This window comes from Panthera pardus, unplaced genomic scaffold (genome assembly GCF_024362965.1).
Source record: "Panthera pardus isolate Hobbes unplaced genomic scaffold, ASM2436296v1 HiC_scaffold_10, whole genome shotgun sequence".
Lineage (NCBI taxonomy): Eukaryota > Metazoa > Chordata > Mammalia > Carnivora > Felidae > Panthera > Panthera pardus.
In genome coordinates, this window is record NW_026526655.1 from 100372386 (window position 1) to 100379075 (window position 6690).

Below are 6690 nucleotides of genomic sequence, written 5' to 3' on the forward strand. Positions count from 1 at the left end.
CTTTATAAAAGTAAAGTTATAGCAATTATATCTCTAGAAATGTATCATAAATCCAGAAAAATGTAAGTCATACATTCATTATGAAAACATATAGGAAATGAAGAGATACAGTACATTACTCTCTAAGGAGAAAAGAATCTTCTTTGGAATTTTATTCTCTTTCATCTCTCTCTCTCTCTCTCTCTCTCTGTATATAAATATTTGTGTATGTCTTACATATATAGATGAGTGTATGGATTTGCATTTATTTATACACATCCATAACACATATGTGCATACACATATGGATTATACATAGAGAATGAAATGAATAAGGATCTTTCTATTTCAATATCAGAACAGCTAACACTTGACTATCCAGAAAATGGATATTCTCAATTTTGGCTCACTTTTTCCACTCCCTTGCTTCATGTCGGCCACTGTATTTTTCCCGTCAATAACATATGTGTACATAGCAAAGAGAGAAAGAGGAAGAAAATGATGACTTTTCTATAAATCTGTTCTTTTACTTCTTTTTAAAAAAAATTTTTTTAATGTTTATTTATTTCTGAGACAGAGAGAGACAGAGCATGAGCAGGGGAGGGGCAGAGAGGGAGGGAGTCACAGAATCAGAAGCAGGCTCCAGGCTCTGAGCTGTCAACACAGAGCCTGACGCAGGGCTCTAACTCACAAACCGTGAGATCATGACCTGAGCCGAAGTCGGTAGCTCAACCGACTGAGCCACCCAGGCGCCCCTGTTCTTTTACTTCTGACAAAAGTTTTGAAGGTAGAGAAGTTGGTGACTGAGATAAAGTTGAACATTTAACTGTGGTTGGCATGTATTTGTCTCTAATAATCACTCCCCTCTACAGATTACAAAAGGCAAGAGTCTACCCAAAGCTTTCTAGACACCTCCCATCTCATTACTTCATTCATTGGTCTAAAACTTTAGCCTCCGAAACTGGAAAGAACATTCTAAGATCACCCACTAATCACTGGAAGTTTAGGGGCTGCACTTTTTTTATTTGATACATGAAAGAAATTACAACGACATATCTAGCCCTGAGTTGTGAGTCATAAGTAAGGCAGGTGGTAGTGATTAGGTAAATTCATTGCCATCAAGCCCCAGAAGACAAAGAAGAATTTTTCCTGAGGAATGGTAATAATTCTTAAATTCTTATAAAGATAGCCATAAAATTGCTGAAAAATGAGATTAAAACTTTTTTTTTCTCCCAGAACTTTCAACTTTCCTGAGAATATTTTGACCTTTAGTAATATGTCTTTGTATACAGCAACCTGCAATTCTATGTGTTTTATAATATGTGGATTTATTTATTTATTTATTAGAAACTACTTTCTGACAACCTTATTTCCATTTTGTTTGCATTTGTAGAGAGCAGCTTAAAACCACTCCATGGTTGTTCCTACCCATTCAGTGTGGTCTGAGCAGTGGGAACTGTGGACCAGTCTTCAGTGGCAAGCTGAGTGCTCCAGACTTCAGTAGGGAACCGCTGCAGGGCGCTGCAGAGGGCTCCTGCAGGCCGTTATCCTGTCCGGGACTTCAGGTTGGGTAGCAGTCAACTCAGGAGCTGGAGCTGCTCATTCACCCTGAAATTCCTCCTGGTCACAGCCTTTACGGCAGCGGTCTGCTCTTCCTTTTCAATCTCTTCAGGATCTCTGCAGAAGTAGAGATCACGCACGACCTCCCATGGATGCTCGAGGGGGATGGTGCCACGCACCCATAGGACTTCCTGGGCCAGCATCTGCCATATCAGACCCAGAGAGTGAACTCCCTTCTTATTGCAAAGGCTGGCAATGTCCACACAGGGCAGAGGAGAATCTGTGTTACACAGAGCAATGATAGGCAGGTTAACGTAAGATGCCTCTGAGAGAGACTGGTGGTCCGCCCTGGGATCAGTAACCACTCGGCTCTGGAAAGGCTGCCTGGATCTTGCTAGTGAATTTCCGGGAGTAACGTGGCCAGCAATAACAATGGTTCTAGTAGCAGCAGCAAACTTCAGCACAGCTCACTGGCCAGTATTCCTGGATGATATGACACTGACATCAGTTGGGTTTTCAATGGCAACAATGGCACGAGCTGCCAGCAGAAGCTTCTCCCAGGTTCTCTTCAGATTTATGATGTAGATACCATCACTTTTCCTTTTGTAGATGCACTGTTCTATTTGGAAGTCAAGGTTGGTGCCACCTAAATGGGTTCCTGCTGCAGGGAATATGAGGACACCCTCCTCCTTCACTTGCAGGACATAAAGGTCTCTGGACACTGTGAAAGTTTCCCTTTAAGTTATGACATGAACATAAAACACCTTGTGGCTCTCTCCCTGGGTAGCACAGAAAGGATACATAATGATGTTTTAAAATAGTTGTATGAAAGGTGTATTGGTTAATACAGTAACATGAATCTCTTTAGTTGGATCTCCTCAAGTGAGTTTGATCATTTTCTAGAAAATAATAAGGTATTAAATTTCCTAGGACTTTCTTATAAGAGTGCTTTTTGTTGGTTTTATTTTCTTTTTGCCATTGATTTTTTTAAATTAGGATCAAAACAAGGTCCACACATTAAATGTACCTCTTTTCATCTTTTATGTCTTGCAATTCATTTGTTGGAAAAAAAAAATGGACTGGTTGTTGACCAGACTTTTCCACAGTCTAGATTTCACTGATTGTTTGCATGTGGGGTCATGTGATATATTTATGTCCTCTGTATTTAATGGACACTGGTCACCAGAGCTGGAGGCTTAATCTGATTCAAGATTAAAAACATTTTTTTTGCAACACTTGTTCATAAGTGAAGCTTTACACTTATATGAGAAGGCAGATAATGTCTCCTATTTTATGTTAATGGCCATTATGATCATTGCCTGGATTAATTATTTAATTATGGATTTTTAAAATACAAATATTCTGTGGTCAACATATGCTAAAATAATTAGAAATAACACTATAACAACAATGTCATCATTGGCTCTGCAGCTGGTATGGGAGGCTCCCTTTAATTGAAGACACCAGGAGACTAAAAATCACTCTAAACGACAGCATTTCTCAGCTATTAGGAACACGTGTGAAGCATATGCTAAGTATAATTATAAAGGAAGAAGAATTAAAATTTCCATCCAAGAACCATGTCAATTTGTTTGAATTCTGTGTGAAAATATCTTTGAACATGTACAGAAATGAGACAGTTTAAAAGACATTTCAATGAAAAGAAAACTCAAGAATATGGGAAGGTGAATTTTACTTGTAGTTTTTTACAGGACAATGAGACAATGCACAATCGCCATTTCTCAAGAGCTTCCAAATGCCCAGATTAATTAATTAAGTCATCCATCTATCCATCCATCCATCCATCCATCCTTCCAGTGAATATTGAGACCTACTATGTGCTAGGTACTGAGGATACAGCAGTGATCTTATCTTAAAGTCCTTGGTCTCAAAAAGCTTACTTACCTTCTGGTAGGAAACAATTTAGTAGAAAAAAAGGTTAAAAAATATTGTAAAGGAAATAATTTGATGTAGTGGTGTGGGATGAAAACCAAAGGACAAGGAAGGAGAGACTCAAGAGCAACTAGTCAAAACGGTTGAATGTACATTTCAGAGACAAGATAAAAGACAGAAAGGTTTTCCATAGAAATGAATACTTTAAGTACATTGGGTCAGGTATGATACTGTGAAGCATCCCTAATAAAAATTTCCTTGTACATTGTACATTTCCTTGCTTGTCTACCTAAACATTTCCTACTTAAGTATTTCCTGATGCAGACCTCCACACCCTGCTAGGGCACCCGGCTATATTTTGAATTATTTTATTGCCCAATGACATGCTAGATTCTCTTGTCAACAGCCAAACCATGTCTGTGTTCCTTAAAATGTATTCTGTGGAAAGTTAATCCTGTGAAATGGTCAAGGAAAGGGTTCTGTGGTTACCTTTTTTCAGGAAACATAGTTTACATTATCACCACTTGAATCAATCCAAAATCCATCAGAATATTCATAAAGAACATTATAGAAGCCCATTGAGTTTTGCCTACAAAATTCTTGTTATAGGAAACACCTAACCACCAATGGAAATGGTACCTAAGGAGCAGTCCTTAGGAAAAGCTTCCAGAAAAAAATAGTCTTTTCCCCATGCCTATAGCTGGATCAGTCAGCCTAACAGCCATACATCTCAATCAGAAGGTCTACATGCTGTTCCCTCCAGTCCCGATGTTTTAATTGACTGGTGCCCATTGGTAGCATGAGGCATAATAAGAATACTGTTAACATGAGAACTGTAACGCCGAGGGCATCTGAATAAATTACATCTGCTTCATGAAGCCTTCACTGAGCACTCTGTTGTCATTAGTTTTCTTTTTTTCTACGTTCCCATAATACTCATGGCTCCCATAATACTCGAATATCGGATGGCTCACTATTCAATATTTAATTGTACACAGGCTTGTATTTCTGGCTCATTGCTTCTGTCCTTACAGCTAATCATTCTCCCCTTCTATGTGCATGCTCAATATGTTTGAGTCACAACACACTCTCAGAGTCCCCAAACATGGCTGGTTTTTGTTCACTTCTGGGCTTTTAAATAAGTTTTTTGGGATATCCCTCTGTCTTCTTCCCATACTGGCCAATTACTATTGGCTCTTCAAGGCTTAGGTTAAATAGCACTTCAGCTGCAAAACTTGCCCTGATCCAGGGAGTCACTCTGTCTTTGGTATTCTTGTGACATTTTGTATAAATCACACTGTCACACTTCACATGCTATAATAGTGTGCTATAAAGGTGGGCTTCTAGAACTATCCCCAACCTCTTGCTAAGAAAGGCAGAACTCTATCTTATTTATTTGTGTATCTGTTTTTAAAGACTTCTGGGAGATTCAACAAAGAAAACAAAAGAGAAACTAACTGATTTGAGGGGAAAAAACAACATGGTTTGTCAATATTTGTTGTTTTTGAGAGATAATTCTAATTTTTAAATTAAAATTGTAGGGAGAGAAAGGGTCTCCAAGTAATAAATTTTACCTAACAATGCCACTTTAATATTCAAAATTAAAGTTAATTTCTTTATTTTTGACTAAACTGAATATGTTGTTTCATACAAGGTCTCACACCCCAATTAGCAAGAAAAAATTACTAAATATCTAAGCTGGACTAAATTTGAGTCCAGTTTGATCATTAAACTTCCTTAAAGGGAGTTTTCTATCTTTCTTGCATAAATATGAGCAGTCTTTGGAATAACCTTCCCCATCTCCTGGACTCTTTTCCCCAACATCTAAATGTATGGTAGGGCAAACACCATATGCTTCATGGAAAGTAGGACATGGAAGGAAGGGCTTTCTGACCTTATGCCAATCCTTAGATCTCCAGAATTATATTTCTTTTGCATCTCTGGCTGTAGCATGCCTTACTGATACAGGTGGAGAGATGTTTATTCATGGTCTAATTTCTCTAGGCTTCAGCAATGGTTTTGGGGTACTCTGTTGACTTCACTTCAACTCAGCTTTTTAAAAAAAATTTTTTTAATGTTTATTTATTTTTGAGAGAGACAGAATGCAAGTGGGTTAGGGGCAGAGAGAGAGGGAGACACAGAATCAGAAGCCAGCTCCAGGCTCTGAGCTGTCAGCATAAAGCCCGACCTGGGGCTCGAACTCACAAGCCGCCAGATCATGACCTGAGCCAAGTTGGACGCTCATCCGACTGAGCCACCCAGGCACCCCTCAACTCAGCTTTAATTGGTGCTTGTTCTTGGTCCATCCTCTTTCTTGTCCCCTAGCATGGATGTTTACCTACATCCTCTGATGAGGTCACCTTGTCCTTCCATGAGTACCCTCGCAGCAAGTCATTAGCTGGCAAATCAACAGTCATACTCCACGGGAACCAAGAGCGATCAAGACAGCTCAGTGTTGCAACTCTCTCTGCCTAAGCACACTGGTCAATGTGACTGGTGATACAGGAGAGTGTATGAGATGACCTTCCAGCAGCACAGTAAATAATTTCTCAGTGCTTGTCTTAGTACCTAAGTCAGCTCTCTCTCTGAGTTTGATGTTTATCTGGCTTTTTCATTCTCCTTCCTTCTTTTCTTTTTCCTAAATACCTTAGTTCAAGAGAGGATCTAACTTGCTCTCTTCTTTTTATTTATCTTTCCTCATGTAAAATCTAGCCTGATGTCCTATTAATATGCTTAAAGAGGAAAACCAAAAATAAAATATAAGCAGTGCTTTGTCAAGAAAGTAGCTTAAATTGAACATTATAGTCTTGCTTGAAAATCCCATTTTTTACTGTAAGAGGTTGAATATTAAAATTCCTAATTTTTTCTCTCCTTTCCACAAGCCCAGGATTTGGATAATATGAGTCAAGTAGGGTGAAAATCACATACATGCTTAAGAAATCAAAGAGAGAGGGCCCACCCGGGTGGCTCAGTTGGTTAAGCATCTGACTTCAGCTCAGGTCATGATCTCATGGCTCATGAGTTCGAGCCCCACTTCTGGCTCTGTGCTGACAGCTCAGAGCCTGGAGCCTGGAGCCTGCTTTGGATTCTGTGTCTCCTCATCTCTTGGCCCCTCCCCCACTCATGCTCTGTCTCTCTCTGTCTCTCAGAAATGAATACATGTTAAAAAATTTTAAAGAAACCAAGGAGGAAAAACATCACATTAATAATTTTTATAATGTTTTCCATGTTAAAAAAAAGTGAATTTTCTGCCTATGG

General features: G+C 39.0%; 1 pseudogene; it reads right to left on the reverse strand.

Moving 5' to 3' along the window:
- Nucleotides 1–1380: 1380 nt before the first annotated feature.
- On the reverse strand, nt 1381–5849 carry LOC109278828 (40S ribosomal protein SA-like; annotated as a pseudogene).
- Nucleotides 5850–6690: the final 841 nt, after the last annotated feature.